Source organism: Urocampus carinirostris, chromosome 3 (assembly GCF_059441175.1).
Source record: "Urocampus carinirostris isolate Australia breed hairy pipefish chromosome 3, RoL_Ucar_1.0, whole genome shotgun sequence".
Classification (NCBI taxonomy): domain Eukaryota; kingdom Metazoa; phylum Chordata; class Actinopteri; order Syngnathiformes; family Syngnathidae; genus Urocampus; species Urocampus carinirostris.
The window spans coordinates 25,728,612-25,747,717 of record NC_142351.1 but is presented as its reverse complement, the minus strand read 5'-3'; the positions used below and the strand labels follow the sequence as shown (position 1 = coordinate 25,747,717).

Below are 19,106 nucleotides of genomic sequence, written 5' to 3'. Positions count from 1 at the left end.
TCTTCCCTTCCACGCCATGTCTCAAGGGCCCAACGTGGCCTTTTACGCTTTCCTCGCTGGCTTATTTTGGGTGATTTTAAAGTTTACAAGGTTACACATGCCAATTGGACCGAGCAGGCCCTGTGAATGGTGCTTGAGAAGCACGTGGTGTCATTTAAGTGGCTTTTATGGCCTGGAAGAGCTGACAAACCTTCGATATATTCACATCATATATAATCTTAACTGTCCGAGAATCGCAGCTGCCGGCTGGCCTGTATGCATTCGCCTTTCATGGACCACAGAGGATGAGGGAACTCGGGGTCGGTGCGGGCTGCAGAACAAGCTGTAAGTTAATGCTATACGCAGAGAACACCAACATGACCATTGATTTAATACATTTTAAACCAAAAGAAATTAGTGACATCTTTTTAGTTATATCAATACTGAATGTGTTAATTGTCAAATTAAACTTGAATGAAAAACACACACATTCTGATAAAAAATAAAACACTTAAACAAAAACAATATCGTCTTGTAGCGTGTGTGTGTGTTTGTTTCAAGGGATGCAAGGCGGTTGTGTTTGCAAACAAGCTGAGTGTGTAGTGGTGCAACCACACTAACAAAGCGAAAGCTGTAAAATAACCTAATAACCTAGTAAGTGTTGCATCATTGTGGCTACGTGCAGGAAGCCATCAAAAACGAGGGCAACACTGGAGGTTTGTTGTACATGTAAATCACTCTAAAAGGTAAAAAAAAACGCTGGACGTGTGTGTGCATTGTCAGAATTGAAAACTCTTTGTTCGAGTAAATTCTTTTGCTGTTGTGTGCTCATTTGAACCCGTGTGTGCCGGGTGTGTGTGCGTGTCAGTAAGCGCCAGAAGCTGCTCGACAAGTTGAATTTAGTTTGTCGGGAATCTTCATTTGAGACTTTTCAAGGTGTGATTGCGTGTGTGTTAATATTCACGTTTCCCGACACACATCCAGACGCAGAAAGCACTTCCGTTAGGGGGCACTGTGCAACACGCTCTCTGTGCGTGTTAGTGGTGCGTGTGCGTGCATTCGAAAAGCAGGATTGACGCGAGTTAATATCACTATAATTTTTTACAATGAATAAATAAGTCACAATAAAATTAAAAAACACCTGGAGCGACTGTTTCACTAAATGCAGTATATACGCGTTGATGATATGGAATTGGCTCAGGTCTGACACTATTTTTAAGAGCAATTTTGTGCGTCGGCATTGAAAGTGAAACAATAAAAACATCCGTTTTCACTGGTAGTGTGCGTGTGTCTGTGTGTGTGTGTTGTTTTCTTCTTCTTCTGACCTCTGCAGCCAGCATGGCTATTATTCATGATGTCCAGGCCACTTCCGGGTGACTTTCTTTTGTCTCGACCTACATTGAGAGGATCAAATCCCAATGCACACTGGCTACCTTTAGTTTATCCACAATGTGACAACAAAGTCAAATTCTTTTTATACGGGTTGCATTAAATGATATTTGATTCGTGGCTATTAGCCCGGGAAGGTTTTCGTTCTTGTTTTGTGTCAAAACCCGTCCGTTGTAAATATCTCTCCTCCGTTCTTGTGTGGCATTTTTTCCAAGGAATCTAATTTTTTCTCAAATGTAATAACATTGTCACTAACATTAAAACAGTCATCAGAAATTGTTAACTGGATTTAAATAAACAAAACTTATTTTCCAAACGATTTGACATGAAAACACGCAGGTCATTTCGTTACACACATTTCGTGCCGTTGTATTTTGTTAACGTGGATTCTAAAGGTGCCGGGCCCCATTTCCGTTTTTTAAGAGCGAACAAAACCACTATATTTAATAAAAACACGTATACACAGTACACGTGGTTGTTTGCAGAGCCAGTAAAAAGGAACATTTTAAAAACCAAACAACTAAAACACCAGTCAAAAAAGAAATATAATAAGTTGCCTGTTATACATTTGTTATTTTTATGGGTTGGCATAGAGTGTTTTATTCTTATTATTAAAATATTTCTATTTAATTAGTTTTATTATTGCTCTTATCATGATTAATATTATTATTCATATGTATTTTTATTATTATCATTATGACTGTCCGTAGTAGCAGTGTAGTAGTGGTAGAAGTAGTAATAGTACAAACCGGTCAACCTCAGCCAATTGCTCCCCCTATTAATGATTGGAATTACCCTTTTTAAGCGGTAACAAACCTTACAATCTTAACACGGCACCTATTTACTCACAGTGAGACAGACAATGAAGAATAAAAACGAAGAAAAAAAAGATAATCTGTATGTTATTAGTTTTTGTTATTTATCAAAAAACATCACAAACAAGCCTTTCCGAATTTTACTACTTGCAGGCAATTCTGTGTTACTTAATAAGCAATAATGTTTATAAAAAAATCCCGTACAATGTTTTTATACGGCGTATACAATTTCAAAAACCTTACGAAATACTGGAAAAACGTATACGTTAACAAATAGGGTAATGGTAGTAGAAGTCATGGTTGTAGTAATATATATATATATATATATATATATATATATATATATATATATATATATATATATATATATATATATATATATATATATATATATATATATATATATATACAAACATTCCATCCTGAAAAAAAAAACCTCTCTTCAAGGCCCCATGTTTGATCTCCTGTCTCTTTTGTGTTTTGCAGATTTTTCCGTGGGTGAGGGCGAGGAAGTGCATGGGGCTGTGGACGTGTGGCGTGTCCACCTGTCTTGCGGTGGAGATCTGACACTTTTGGCAGCTTTTTATGTGCTTGAAGTCCAGCAGCTGGTTCCCCCATGGCCTCCTCCTTCCAAAAAGGTTAGATTTGCAGTTTTTGTTGGAAATGTTCACATTAGCCCAGAAAGTATGCTCTAATTGTACATCATTGTAGTCGTTAAAGTGTAACTATGATATTTTTGGGGACTGGACGATATTGTTCGGGGGAGGGGTATGCGTGAATATACAGTGCATTCGGTTAAGAATTTGATTAAAAGCACGTTACGGCCATTTAATCAGTGATATTGCAGCGTCCATGTCAGGTGCCATTGAGACTCCAATTTGCACACAGAACCACCACATAGTATGCATCGGGTTCAATACACGTGTAGAGCGTTTAATTAGGAGAGTGACCGTTTAATTAGCCCTACGATGAATAAATGAAACAGCCAAATAATCCGCCTGGGGGCCTCATCTTTTTTACTTCTACATTATAACAAGTTATTGAACTCGGTACAGGATCTGAAAGCCATTTGTGCGAGGAAGGAATTCATTGATGTCCCTCCATCAATAACGCTTGGCAGTGAACTATTGGAAGCAGTCAAATGCGCAAGGTGAAGCGCGGGTCAGCCGGCCTAACGTGTATGAAAATGCATCATCGCGGAGGTACAATCCATTGTATATCAACATTTTGAATTGAGCACATATCTGTGTTGCAAGCTACCCATTTTTTTCTGAGGGGAGGCCTTTCTATTGGAAACGTGCAGTCGTTTCTTGAGTCTCCCGTGCATATCTTTGGCGATCAATGCCATCGATTCACAATCTGCGCTATGTTCGGCGTTTTTAATAACCCACAAACAGGGCCACATGTCCGATTCAACATTTTTCATCCAAGTCTTTTCTCATTAGCTCGCAGAGTGGCAGCGAGAAAGGTTAGCGAGCGGTCAGTATGGTAATAGCAAGCAGAAAGAAATGCTTGGGAACAATGGAAACTTATTTTTCATCCGCGCTGTCACGGCGACCCTTTGTAGCAGGCTTCGTACTTGCAATTGAATATTCATATAAGTACTTCCTTTTGCGACCTCGTGAAACACGTTGCGAACCAGCGGTTGTTGTGGAGGATCCTCTTTATTCTTCGTTCTTTTGCGTGCAACGATCTTGAGCGTATATAATGACACTGTGCTGTGTTTTTGAGTTGGATGTACCGCGTCATGGCTGACAAAGATCCTCATTAGTTGTCTATATGTACCCTGTAGAACCGAATTTGTGTGGAGTCGAAAACAATCGCAAATACGTGTCTACGGGAATGCATGGGCAGCTGCAACTCGCCGCCATCAGCCTCATCTCTGCGTGGAAACACAAGCGGGCGCGACAGTCCTTTTGGGAGTCCCAGTAAATGCGCAGGGGGCGAGCCACGCAGCCACACCGAGGAGTGCAAACTACCGTGCACGACCTCGTGAAACACGTTGCGAGCCAGCGGTCGCTTAAAGCTGACTGATTTACAGCTTTTATTGCGCTATAAAAGGCTTCCAACATCTTTGCGAGCGCTAATAGAAATGTCATGAGCTTTCCCACAAAGTAGGGCGCCCACAAACGCAGTTAGTTGTCACTATCAGCAGCCTTATCACTCCTTTCCTACTACTACCACTACTATTACTATTATTATTATTACATTTCTTAAAACGCATTATCTCATATAAGTTAACTGTGTAACCTAAGCCAGTGGTTCTCAACTGACGTCAGCATCCAAAATCCCAGCCTAGTTACAAGGCCCAACCCAAGTAAAGAAAGCATTTCCACTTCTCAAATTTATTGAATGAAAGAATAGTGCAGTTTGGACCATAGAAACTAGAAAAAAAGGCAGTAAAACCAAAACAGGTTTGAGTAAAACTTTACCGTATTTTCCTGACTATATGGCGCACCTAAAAACCTTAAATTTGCCAGGAATGAAAAAAATAGGGTTCATTTTTTACATGAGCCTTAAGGCTAGGTACACACTACAGGAAAATCTGTTTTTTCGTTGTTGTTGTTGTTTTTTTTTGCAGAAATACGACCTGTATGCGATCTGTTAAAGTCCGTCTCAATGGCACATATACCAGGCCACTTTCATATGTGGTGCTCACTCTAATACATATCTGATCTTTTGGAATGCGACTGCTGAGTGAATGGTCGAGAGACATTAATGTGACCTGCACGTAATAGGCGACTGACGTCACTGTCCTTCGTTCAACGAGGCAGAACGAAGCAAATGAATCAACAACCATGGCGGACGAAAATACAGAAAGCATTTCATGGTGGAAAAGTGAGGTTTTGAATTTAATCAATATTTGGGGGGAAAACTCTGTTCAGCCTCCTGTAGCACAATAACATTGCTGGATACGCTCCATCCATAAGTACTTCCGCAAACACTGAGCACATTGCGTGTGAAGGCCCGTGTCCTCCTCTATATGTATGCAGGACACTTCTGGCATCTGTACATGTGAGATCACATACAAGTCATACGTAAATGGAAATGTATAGGATCTCACAAAAACATATTTCACACAAAAAAAAATGGAAATGAGCATTAAGCTCTGCATTGTAACCTAGCTTTTGAGACCAGACACACAGTAAATAAAATCGTAAATGCATACTTTCAACTGAATGCTCAGAAAAGTGGTAACCATATGCAGTATCCATGATCCATCTAGTTCCTTTTATCATGTTTTGTAAGTTGTATGGAATAGTTTATTTTTTATTTTCTGACGTTTTTTTTAATCTAATCTTTACTCTTACTTCCATGCGCCTTATTGTCTGATGTGCCTCTTTTATAAAAAATATATTTTGAAGGTAACTAATTAGCTGCATTTTTAATTATGAAAAAAAAAACACTTTACTTCAGAGCCTTTGTCTTCAAAATAAATCCAAAGCTCATATATTCGCATCTGTATCTGCATTTGGCCATACTCAACATGTGTTAACAAACTTTATCGATATTTTTCTGTGCTGTAAATTGGCGGGTGTCAACTTGTATTTGCAGGGAATGATCGTCATCTACTGGTAACGAGTCTATATGACCCTCAGTTATTTTTTTATTTTCTTAGCATTCTTTTGCCATGGGAATAGCCCTTGACCCACTAAAAACACCACTTTTGCCTCCCGCCCACTAGGTGAGAAACACTGGCCTAACTCTTTTTTTGTCCAATAAATTAGAATTTGTGAATTGCAGTCAAGACACGTTTTCACTGAGATAAAAGCTAAGCAAAATGCTCATTGCTTGAGATAAGACCAGGCTTTGGAGTGCAAAATAGCAACGGAAATAGAATCTGTTGTATCCACCTGACTCAGCGAAGCCAAGTGTTACTGTGTTTGTATTATTAGTCATTTATGAATGTGTCTTTTGTCAGGGATGGAAAAAGGGTGCTCCGCTTGTTTGCGTTGTGGTCTTGTGCTTGTATTTGGCCTGGCTTGTGTGAGCAGGGTGTTATATTGCAAAATGCTCTTACGACATCTTGCCAATAATTGCATAGATTATATTGTTTTATGAAATTCAAAAACGCAAGGTCATAATGAGAAAAATAGCTTTCAGAACTTTAGTAGGTTGTCATCTTTATGAGAAGGAAGTTCGTCGTTGCTCTGGTTGAGCCCCTGTAACACACGTACTTATATAAAACAATACATATTTCAAAGAAAATCTCTGATAAGCGTTTATTAAAAAGGTGAGAAATAGCCTCTCATTTTTGTTTAGGTATTATAAGTGCTTGTAATGTTTGCCTTTTCAATTAATCCTTAACTGGGCTGTGTGTAATAGTAAGTGCCTCTTAGTGGTACAAAATACTTTAATTCAGTACAAAAGGGAAACAAAACATTGATTTAATTACTAGGCAAATGTAAATGAAATATTCCAATTTTAATGAAAAAAATGCATAGGTCAACAAATATTTGCATTACTTTGACATGATGGAATCTCAACCTTAAAGTTGCCGCCATGTTTGTCTGGCATCTCACTGTTCTTGGCACTGTTTTGTGTTCACATTACAAAATGCAGTGCCAACTAGAGGTCAAATGTTACACACTGGGGCTTTAATAATAGAAGATTTTTTTTTAAGTTGGTTTGCTAATGGTTTTTGATTACAAAAAATGAATGTTTTGGGTGTATGTGGATTATCAGGCTGGTACAGTGCATCGGGAAAGTATTCACAGTGCTTCACTTTTTCCACATTTTGTTATGTTACAGCCTCATTCCAAATTGTATTAATTCAATCCCTTATCTCAAAATTCTACACAAAATACTCCATTATGACAATGTGATTTTTTTTTTTTTTTTTTTTTTACTTTTTTTGAATTTCTTAAAAATAGAAAACTAAGAAATCACATTTACATAAGTATTCACAGCCTTTGCTTAATACTTTGTTGATCCACCTTTGGCAGCAAATACAACCTCAAGTCTTTTTGAATATGATCCCACAAGTTTAGCACACCAACTTTAGGCAGTTTTGTCCATTCTTCTTTGCAATAAGTCTCAAGCTCAATCAGGTTGGATGGGAGACGTTTGTGCACAGCCATTTTCAGATCTCTCCAGAGATGTTCAATTGGATTCAAGTCTGGACTCTGGCTGGTCCACTCCAGGACATTCACAGAGTGGTTCTGAAGCCAATCTTTTGAGATCTCGGCTGTGTGCTTTGGGTCGTTGTCCTGCTGAAAAATGAACCCTCGCCCCAGCCTGAGGTCAAGAGCGCTCTGGAGCAGGTTTTCATCCAGGATATCTCTATATATTGCTGCATTCATTTTTCCTTCTATCCTGACTAGTCTGCCAGTTCCTGCTGCTGAAAAACATCCCCACAGCATCATGCTGCCACCACCATGCTTCACTGTAGGGATGGTATTGGCCTGGTGATGAGCGGTGCCTGGTTTCCTCCAAACATGGCGCCTGGCATTCACACGAAAGAGTTCAATCTTTGTCTCATCAGACCAGAGAATTTTGTTTCTCATCGTCTGAGAGTCATTCAGGTGCTTTTTGGCAAATTCCAGACGGGCTTCCATGTTCCTTCTACTAAGGAGTGGCTTTTGTCTGGCCACTCTATCATACAGGCCTTATTGGTGGATTGCTGCAGAGATGGTTGTCCTTCTGGAAGGCTCTCCTCTCTCCACAGAAGAACGCTGGAGCTCTGACAGAGTGACCATCGGTTTCTTGGTCACCTCCCTGACTAAGGCCCTTCTTCCCCGATCGCTCAATTTAGAAGGCCGGCCAGCTCTAGGAAAAGTCCTGGTGGTTCCAAATGTCTTCCATTTACGAATAATGGAGGCCACTGTGCTCATTGGGACCTTCAAAGCAGCAGAAATTTTTCTGTATCCTTCCCCAGATTTGTGCCTCAAGACAATCCTGTCTCGCAGGTCTACAGACAGTTCTTTTGACTTCATGCTTGGTGTTTGTGCTCTGACATGCATACTCAACTGTGGGACCTTATATAGACAGGTGTATGCCTTTCCAAATCATGTCCAATCAACTGAATTTACTGCAGGTGTACTCCAATTAAGCTGTAGAAAGATCTCAAGGATGATCCGTGGAAACAGTGCACCTGAGCTCAATTTTGAGCTTCATGGCAAAGGCTGTGAATACTTATGTAAATGTGATTTCTTAGTTTTCTATTTTTAATAAATTCAAAAAAAGTAAAAAAAAAAAACTTTTTCATATTGTCTTAATGGAGTATTTTGTGTAGAATTTTGAGATAAGAGATTAATTTAATACAATTTGGAAAGAGGCTGTAACATAACAAAATGTGGAAAAAGTGAAGCACTGTGAATACTTTCCGGATGCACTGTATGTCTAAACCAAATATTAAATTACATCCATACGGGCACTCTGAAGAAATGCAATGTGAATTCTGGCTAAAAGTCACACGTTTAAAACAAACATAACATTGATACTTTAGATCAGGGGTAAGAAAACTTAAGGAGTGGAGGGCCACATTGTGTTTGAAATTTTGTCAGAAGAGCCAGTCCAGGAGGGAAAACGATTGTTATTTTTTTAAATTACTTTTTATCTGTAGTCTCTAATCCGATACACAAGGGAAAAAGATAATGTAGGTCTATCTAATTTTTCATATTGTCGCTGCTATTTCAAACAGAAATAGCTCATTTTAAGCATTTCTTCATCGTAAACATTATATTCCTGAAAAAATAAAAAATTACAAAAAATAGAGACAAATTATTTTGGATAGCAGCAGCAATATGCATTTACGTATAAATAATCATGCAGATAGCCACATGTGCTTTTTATATTTTGTCCTTGGTTTAGATATTGGTTTTGAAACACTCAAATGCAAAGTCATATATATTGTCCCTTTCTAAAGCACTAAATTAAATAATATGCATTGAAAAAGTCAAAGGGCAATGGCAAGTTAGAAGTGTTTTTTCATGATATATCTTGATAAATGAAGCGAACATATAATAAAAAAGCAAATAAAGAAGAATGTAGCCAGCTATTTGAATGTTAGGAACACTAGGAACAAGAGTAGCACCAAATTGAGAGATTTTTAGTAATAGTACTTGATATGTTACTAGATTTTCAAAGCCGGCATGGGTGATTAAAGTGCAACCCCTTGGCGTAAAGATCCGGGGTTCAATTCCAGTTATGTAAGTTGTGTTGAAATTCTCATTTATTTACTGTTAAAGGTTTCAGAGAGAAATTCAAGTTTGGTTTAGATTTATAACAAATATTCTTAGTTTATTTTGCATCATTAAAAATTTCTTACAGCAAATAAATATCGGACTCCTCTTAATACAAAGAATCAGCATTGGCCCTGAAAAACCCATATCGGTCGATCCTCATAACTAAGGATGGTCAGTGTTCAAGCCAGCAATTTTAAAATGAAAATATAAATGTGCAATGGCATTAAATATCACAATTAAATCATGAAAAAATGGCACCAATGATTCCAAGTTGGATAGGGGATGTAAACCAGAAAAAGAGAAAAATGATGGACTTGGAAAGTCTTTAAGGAAGCCAGACCCACAAAAAACTGGGGATATCATACTGATACTTAGGATATTGCGTGACCTCTGTATTCACAAAAGCAGGGAAAAATAGCTTGCAATTTGATTCTTTTTACTATTTTTTATCAAAGGATTGATTCACAAATCACAAAAATTCTTAACTTATCAGCGATATCACATAATTTTTTAGCTCCAGCATGAAAACTAGCAACACAATCATTGTTTACCTTTGTGTGTTTATGTGGTTAGACATTGTTTACCGTGGTCAAAACACAGTGGGGGAAAAAATATTTAGTCAACTAATAATTATGCCTTCCAGTAATTATCAACAAGGGGGAAAACTTCAACAATGAGCGTCAGGAGGTGGAAAATAACACAGCAAAAAATCTCATTGTTTGATTTCTAAATAATTTACAAATCATGGTGGAAAATAAGAATCCCGTCAATACCAAAAATATCTTCTCAATACTTTATTTGGTACTCTTTGATGGCAATAATGGAGGCCAAATGTTTTCTGTAACACCTCACAATCTTTTCACACACCGTTGCTGCTATTTGGCCCATTCCTCTATGCAGATCGCCTCTAGAGCATTGATTTTTTGGGGGGCTGTCATTGGGTAACACAGACTTTCAACACCCTCCACAGCGATTCTAGGGGCTTGAGATCTGGAGTCTGGCTAGGCCATTCCACGACCTTAAAATGCTTCTTAAAATGCCACTTCTTTCTGGACCTGGCTGTGTATTTGGGATCATTGTCATGTTGAAAGACCCAGCCATGTCTCATCTTCAATGCCCTTGCTGATGGAAGGAGATTTTCCCTCAAAATCTCTCGATATATGGCCCCATTCATTATTTCCTTTTCACAGATCAGTCGCCCTAATCCCTTTACAGAAAAAACGCTGCAAAGCATAATATTTTCACCCCCATGCTACACAGTGGGTATTGTGTTCTTTGGATGCAATTCAGCATGCTTTCTCCTGCAAACACAAGAACCTATGTTTCTACCAAATAGTTTTATTTTTGTTTGATCTAACCAAAACACACTCACCCAGCCCTCTTCTGGATCATTCAAATGCTCTCCAGCAAACAGCACTTGGGCCTGGACATACACTGGCTTCATCAGGGGGACACATACAACAGTGCCGAACATTGTGCTACTAATAGGAGCCTTTAAATTTCTTCAGTTTTCTAAGAATTTACCTTTTGTAGAATCAGTCTTTCCGGGCTGGTGCAGGCCAACAGTTTTGTCTCTGGTGTCCTTCAACAACTCTTTGGTCTTAAACATAGTGACATTTGGAGTGTGAATTACTGAAGTTGTCAACATGTGTCTTTTATACCAGTGATCAGTTAAAACAGGTACCATTGATACAGGTAACGAGTGCAGCCTTGTTCGACCTCGTTAGAAGAAGTTAGAACTTGTTGACATCCAGAAATCTTGCTTGTTTGCAGGTGACTTAATACTTAGTTTCCACTGTAATTTGGAAATAAATTCTTTAAAAATCAAACAATGTGATTTTCAGTTTTTCCCACCCACATTTTGTCTCCTAGGTTGGAGGTTTACCCATGTTGACAATTACAGGTCTCTTTTTTTAAGTAGGAGAACAATTGGTGATTAAATAAATATTTTGGCCAACTGAAAACCATACTCTAATACTTATTTTTAGCTACGTCTGAATATCTACCGTAAACGTCGGACTACAAGCCGCGACTTTTCCCCCAAGCTTTTAACCCTGCGGTTTATGCAATAACGCGACTAATTTATGGCGATGGCGCCTGACCAATAAAAGTTAAAGTGAGACACGTGGAATATTTTTGTCAACGAAGACTCATGTTAAATGTAACTTTGTGCTTTGCGCATGAATAAAACTAGCTTGAACGGACCTTCATCATTAAAAAAGGTGTCAATCGAAAGGGGAGGGCTAACTACCATAGTGGGAGTCATTTTATGAGTAAATGGAAATAATGTGGCGCAACAAACGGATTGCAAAAAGCAACGTCTCATGTGGCATTGTGTGTTTTGGAAAAAATATTTCACAAGGTTGGATTCAATGGATTGTTCTTAACGTAACGAAGCCATTTTCACAAAAGACATTGATAAAAGCCGGACGACGTTATATGTGTGCAATACTGGCTTTAAATATTTCCGATATCTTGTTTCGGACTGATCGTGATATTTATCTGATGAGTATATTTTGAAATATCTTGAATCCCAAGAGTTCAGGCTTATTAATGATATGTGGCATGACGTATTTGAGTGAATGGTGACATCGTACACACACATATTCATTTATCAAAAGTTTGGCGGCCCACCGGCATGCCGTCAAGGGGTTAAGATAACATATTATTAAAACTCTTTCTGCGTACCGTCTTTTTTTGTAAATATCTCATGTTTCAATGTGAGCACATGTGGCTTATAGTCAGGTGCGGCTTATGTATTTAAAACGTTTTTTTCTTTAAAATTGTACTGGATGCGGTTTATAATCTGGTGGGCCTTATCGTCCGAATTTTACGGTAGTTTCATTACTCTATTAAAAACGAAATGAAAGGAGTAATTAAATGCAGGTGATTCTAATCACTAAAATCGACATCAAGCTCCTGCACAGTTTTCTACTGAGCTGACTATTTGTATCACCTGAGTGAGACATGAGGAACCTCCATAACATGCAGGAAATGCGGCTCTTAAGGAACGCGTTGGGCACCCCTGCTTTATTCAATAAAGCTTTTGCTCATGTTTACACGCAGAAGCCATTTTGTTCTGAATGATGATGTGTGTTTGAGCCTGAATATAAGGCACACCCCCAAAACTCTCACAGACTCACAAGCTGTCTAACATTACCACACTCCGTAAACATCCTCTGGAGTTGTAACACAGGAGTGTGATTGGAGCAGGATGGGCAAACCACAGTTTGGGTACCAGATACGGCCCCTCTTTTGATGTGGCCGTCTAAGCTAGAGTTTCACATCTTTTGTGGGATATTTTTCAGATTTGTAATTGGTTATAGGGACAGTGTGTATTATTCAGCGCCTCTCAGTGGTTAAAAAAAACTATTTCAATAAAAACACAAGATTTAAAGGGACAGTGTGAAATATTTAATGTCTCCTAGGTACAAAAAAAGCCTTCATTCATTAAAAACAAAAACATTGATTTGGATAATGTTCGTTTTTATAAACATTCATAGGTCAAGAAATGTTTATTTCTTTACATCGCTTAATCCATACGTAGCAGTCGCCACCATGTTTGTCTGGTATCTTACTGCTGAGCTCACGTTCGGCACAGATTCTCGTCCACATTAGACAATACAGTGCCATCTCGTAGTCAAATATTACCCAATGCACCTTTAAAGGAGATGTATGCATTTTTGAGACGCACTCAAATGAACTTTTTCCATCATTCTTTGGGTTTGGGTTAGGACTCTACTTAACGCAGACCTTTTCTTACTTTCACCATTTCCATGCTACACTGACAACTACAACAACAACAAAACCTGCAGGGACGATCATTATGTCATTCGCCAGCACTCCCCCCAGCCCCCATTCTTCTAACCAAATGTGTTCCCCTCGATCTGATAAAAGTAAGATAAAAAAACTCAATTTGGCACTTTTAACACACACTTAATAGAGAAATTCTTAAGGACACCTCAAATGACACATCATAAATTTGAAGAATGAGCAAAAATACACAAACTTTTACATAAACCTGGATTTTTTTTTAAATACTCATAGGTCGAGAAATTAGTATTTATTTTACACAACATTAGCCTCATCTAATTGAACACCATCTTGCTGCTACAGGTACTCAAAAACCTAAAAAAGACTGGGCAAAATCATAATAATAATAGGAAGAGTAAAATAACGTGTTTTGGTCACTTTGAGTCTCTAGTTTGCTTTTTTGCTTGTGCATTTTAGTACTTGTTTTCTGTTGCACTACACCATACTGGGACATTGTTTGGTCAAATCATGCAAATGGTCCTTTTAATATAGTGAAAATTTAAAAAGTATGTTATTTTTTTCATATGGACTTCTCTGAAGAAATATTCACAAATGGTGATAAGTTTATAGTTCAGTAGACACTCTAAATAAGGAAAAAACACAATTCATTTTGTACTAGAAAGGTGAACAGAGTGTGTTGAAACAGCATTTACACAAAATAATAGAGTCACTGTAAATTGTTTTGGAGTGCCATAGATCAGGGGTCACTGCCCTTTTTTGTCACTAATTGGCGCAAAGGGTTACAAGTCTGATATGTATTTCTAAAATAACACATTATTTATGTGTTGTTATATATGTTACAATACGCAGGTTAACCCCTAAACATCATGCCAGTTAAAAATCAAATATCCTATAAAATCACAATTACACGATAAAATACATTTATCGCACCAAGCCCGCCAAGCCCCAACACAATTACCATATTTTTGTAGCATGTTTAGTAATAAAAAATTAAAAAATCACTGATTTTCTTCTTTAAAAGTCTGTCTAATACACGGCTGTGCAGTGGTTAGCGCATATGCGGCACAGTTCGGAGGTCATGAGATTGAACCTTCATGTGTGGAATTTGCATGTTCTCCCCGTGCCTGCGTGGGTTTCCTCCGGGCACTCCGGTTTCCTCCCACATTCCAATAAAAACATGCATGTTAGGTTAATTGGCCGGTCCAAATTGTCCCGAGGTGTGAATGAGCAAGCAAATTGTCTGTTCGTGTTCCCAGCGACTGGCTGGCAACCAGTTCAGGGTGTCCCCTTCCCACTGCCCAAATAAGGCTGGGATTGGCTCCAGCACCCCTGCGACCCAACTGGGGATAAGCGCTGCAGATAATGAATGAATGAATCCTCTAACACAACATAGTTTGAACATTTGCAATATGGTCCAGTCTGGAATAAAACTCCAAACAAAAGCAGAAAAAAACTACAGACATTGAAGGACATGGTGCATTTTTAGCAGCTCCTAGTGGTAAAAAACGTAATTAACTAAAAAAAAAACATTATTCATTGATATCAGTGTTATATAACTCATTCTCACCGAGGGCCACATAAGGGTAATGGCTTTCCTTAAAGGGTTTGACGTAACTTATAAATGTAACTAATTGAAAATGAATGGTATGTAAAATTAATGCAATTACTCCTTTCATGTAAAATGTACTATTCATTCATGTGAGAAACATTAATGTTGAAAGAAATGTCACTACACATATATGTGATAAACTTAAAACATGAACAAAATGTTCTTGGACATTTTTTAGATCATATATTTCCTAATTACAACCATTGGTATTGATATGGGCAGCACGGCGGCGCAGTGGTTAGCGCGTGTGCGGCACAGTTCTGAGGTCATGAGATTGAACCTTCCTGTGTGGAGTTTGCATGTTTTCCCCGTGCTTGCGTGGCACTCCGGTTTCCTCCCACATTTCAAAAACATGAATTGGCCAGTCCAAATTGTCCCTAGGTGTGAATGAGCGAGTGACTTGTCTGTCTCTGTGTGCCCTGCGACTGGCTGGCAACCAGTTCAGGGTGTCCGCTGCCCACTGCCCGAAGACAGCTGGGAGGGGTTTTAGCATCCCGCAACCCTACTGAGGCTAAGCAGTGCAGATAATGGATGGATGGATGGTATTGATATGGGAATACTGCCATGCAGTGGCACTTAGCCGTCAATCTGTGGGTATTGTAGTTTCCAGGCATTGTGGGAAATTTTTGATCGTTTCATATTTTTTAACTTTCAGACCTTTTAACCCCTCCAGGCCACCTAAAATGATGTGGCGGGCCATATTTGCCCCCCGAACCATGAATTTGACACTTGTTATTTAAATAACAAGCAAAAATATATGAACTATAATGAAAACTTTCAACATACTCGAAGGTTGTGAAATTTGCGTTTGTTTCACACAACATGATCCACATAAAGGGAGTTGATATAATTGTGCACCATCTTGCTGCTACTGTACCCCCTCCAAAAAACCTTGTGGAATGTTGTTTAAAAAATAAGAAGGAAAACGTGGCATTTAGTTTGCCTGAAATCTCCATTGTATGCCCTTGTTTTCAATAATACATAATACAGCGACATCCAGTCGTCAAATAATAGACACTGTCCCTTTAAGAATGTATGATGTGAATGACAACCCCATGTTGTATAATGTATTCTACATTATGCACATGCAGTTGTTTCTGAATTAGAAAACCTATGTATAACCTAGAGGGGGGTGGGTGCCACCAGGCTGTGCTTGCCCAAGACACACCACAAGAAATGGTGCGCCTAACAGGCCTATAGTTAATTTAACCAACCAACAGATATTGAAAACCTTTGAAAATAGACATAATTTTACAACTGTAACTCCCTTTGCCTCGTCGTTTAATGAGTTTACTTCTTTTCTTTTTTTAATATCAAAAATGACCCTGACTGGTTGTAATGGATTATCTTCATATGCGATTAATCTGTCGAGCATTTTATCAATTAATAAAAGTAATTTTTTTTTTCATTTAAAATCCTTCATTCTGAAAATGTTATTTTAGTAATTTCCGTATTAATATATTTCAGTTACTGTTGAGGAAAATTAAATAAACAAAAATGATAATTATATCCCAAATAAAAAAGATAAAGTACAGACGTGGGACTGAAACATTCTATATTCGAAATTATAACTTCTAATACACAAAGTATGCTTTCTTAAAAACAAACCTGGCATTTTCACATCATTCTCAAAAACTAATACATACTTGTAAGCACCAGCGTGTGTGGGCTGACCAATATTATAGTTTTCACCAAATATATCTAATTCACCGAATTAAGACGTGAGACGCATTTCTGACATTTGGCAAAACGTTTTTTAAACACAAATGTTGAAAGTCTTCTAAGGAAGGTAATACATTAATATAAAAAAGGACAGTGTGGATCATTTAGCGCTTCCTAGTGGTAAAAACTTCCTTCATTAAAAAGAATACAATTTTGATTAGAATAATAAGCAAAAGTACATGAACTAGCATATAATCGTGCAGTTTTCAAGTACTAGTAGGTCGAAAAATACTTTTATTTTACGTAACATGAGGCTCACCCAAAGAGAACTGACATCATTCTCCGCCATAATGATTCTGCTGGTAGCTCCAAAAAAGCTCTTTCTTTCCTAGCTTTTTTTCATACACTTTTTCTTAAGTTTTCTATTATTTCAATTTTCATTTTGTTTTTTCTTCATGTTTTTCAATTTTTCCCCCTTCATTCTTAGTTTTATTTTATTTTTTGTCCTTTTTTTGTGTTGTTTTTCTTTTGGTCCTCTCTTTTTATTATTTATCTGAGAAAGGCTGGGAAAAATTAAAATAAGAAAAGTAGTGCGGTTTGTTCCTTTTGAGTCTCCGTAGTTAGTATTCTTAGTGCATTGTAGCACTCATTTTCACTTGTACTTAACCAGCTGTCAAACTTACTGCTCGGGGGGGCATTTGTGGCCCTCGGGATGATGGTTAAAGGACGCCGTAAAAAGAAAGTTAAAGGGTAGTGTGTATTATATATCCACTGGATGTTGTAGAATTCTGTCTTGATAACGAAAACAAGTCTCAAACAAATGTTTTGACCTACAAGAATTTAAAAACCATGCAATATTTTATGTATTTTTGCTAATTATTTAAATAAGTCTTAGTTCTTTTTTGTAATAAATTACATTTTACTACTAAGATACACTTAATAATACACCCTGTCCCTTTGAGTGTAGCCCTAGCTAGTTATGGATTAATTTATTACTGATTGATTTATATTTATATGAATTCTTAATGTTCTTAGTTCTTATTTTGTGTGGAGGATTTGAAAAAAATGATATAAGAAAACAGTGGAATGTTTATATCCAACCTATTTTTGTGGAAAACCCAATTTGGACAAACATCACCCTGACCCCAACTCCAGGGGCCCTAGGTAAATTGAGTTTGAGATCCCTGCACTACACATTACAGCTAAATATGGTGTTCGAATATTACAAACTGTGCCTTTAATCAGGGATGTTAAACTTAGTTTGGCTCTCGAGGCAAGATTCTGAATTTTTGTTCTCAGGCGAGCCAGCTCAATAAAAGAATGTCTACTTAAAATGTTTAGCTTACTGTAGTTCTTCAGTATTATGCTTTATCATTCATGCCTGCCCTAGATATTGTCATCAGAGATGACAAGGGATCTTTTTGAAGCATAACACATTTAGTCACAAGCTATGGGAAAAAAATGATTTTCATATTTGCCATTGAATGCATAACTGGTTTATTTTTAGTTTTGGAGCTACACACCACACTATTCAAACTCTAAAGGGAGCTATGATTAAGAATAACTATACTGTCTCCTTAATTGTCATAGTGTCGTTCTTTTAGACTATAAACTACTAGGCTTGGCCTACTAAAGCTGAGAGTATATTATCTACTTTTTGGTAAATATGTTTTAGTCGTGTACAACATTTTGTCTTGAGCTGTGGCCGTTTTAAAAAAAAATAATAAAGTTGAGTTGAGTACTGCTCTAGCAACCAGGGGAAGCATTTAGTTGTCTTTTCTTTTTTAAATATCATAAAATTTGATAGAAATGACCGAAACACTTGCTTCTCTTTTTTACATATAACCAGGGTTGGGTAGGGTTACTTTAACTGGATTACTTTCAATTACTTTTGGGTTACTCCAATACCAAATATGCTAATAAAAGACAAGAAACTAAATATGAATAAAATTATGACTCACAACACGTGGTAAGCTTCTCTCCTGTCTTTGATCTCCGGCAAAACTAACATATAATGCGACAGAAACAAAATGAAAATAAATCCAAACAGCTTGCCAACATCATTTTTGCGGTTCCATGTATTCCCTTACTCGCCAAGCCTGCACAAAATTTAGTAATTTTATTCATATTTAGTTTCTTTTGTCTTTTATTAGCATATTTGGTATTGGAGTAATCCAAAAGTAATTGAAAGTAATCCAGTCAAAGTAACCCCAACCCTGCATATAACCAACAGGCTGGGTCCAGCTAGCAGACAGCAGGCCATATGTTTGGCATGCCTGCTTTGATGCAAACAGTTTTCAGTTATTGACATGCTGAAAAGCAACTAGTTGACTAATAATAGATCAGTTGTTTTCCTTTACCGTTGAGCTACTCTTCTACCTTCATACGACCAAAGACTGCCATCTAATATGTCGATGCTCCATAATTACCTTCATTAATTAACTCAATGCAAGCTTCTATGTTGTTGTTCGGCAGAAGAGCGATATTGTCGCCTTGAATAATTGAGACCGTTGCCTTTTAGTTTTTCTCCTTGGTCAGCAAGTAAGCTACTAGTTTTGTCGCCAAGATCAATGGCTTCGCTAGAACAAGCAGAGAGAGAGGACGAGAACGAAGGCGGAAGGGAGAGAGAGAGTACGCCATGTCTACTGGAGGTATGCTAAACATCACTGGTTTCTTATCCGGGTACCTCGA

General features: G+C 37.8%; 2 long non-coding RNA genes across 3 annotated transcripts in view; one reads left to right on the top strand and one right to left on the bottom strand.

Moving 5' to 3' along the window:
- The first annotated feature begins 190 nt into the window (after positions 1-190).
- LOC148369280 (uncharacterized) overlaps positions 191-19,106 on the top strand; it is a 34,240-nt gene continuing 15,324 nt past the window's right edge. For both annotated transcript variants that reach the window (XR_015849992.1, XR_015849991.1), the window contains exons 1-2: positions 191-324; positions 2,670-2,821. This is a non-coding gene — a long non-coding RNA (uncharacterized LOC148369280). The remainder of the gene's footprint in view (positions 325-2,669; positions 2,822-19,106) is intronic.
- On the bottom strand, positions 9,908-19,060 carry LOC148369282 (uncharacterized). Its single transcript, XR_015849993.1, has 5 exons — positions 18,845-19,060; positions 11,055-11,165; positions 10,895-10,970; positions 10,743-10,793; positions 9,908-10,671 (listed from the first exon to the last, which is right to left on the bottom strand). It is a non-coding gene; the product is annotated as an uncharacterized LOC148369282 (long non-coding RNA).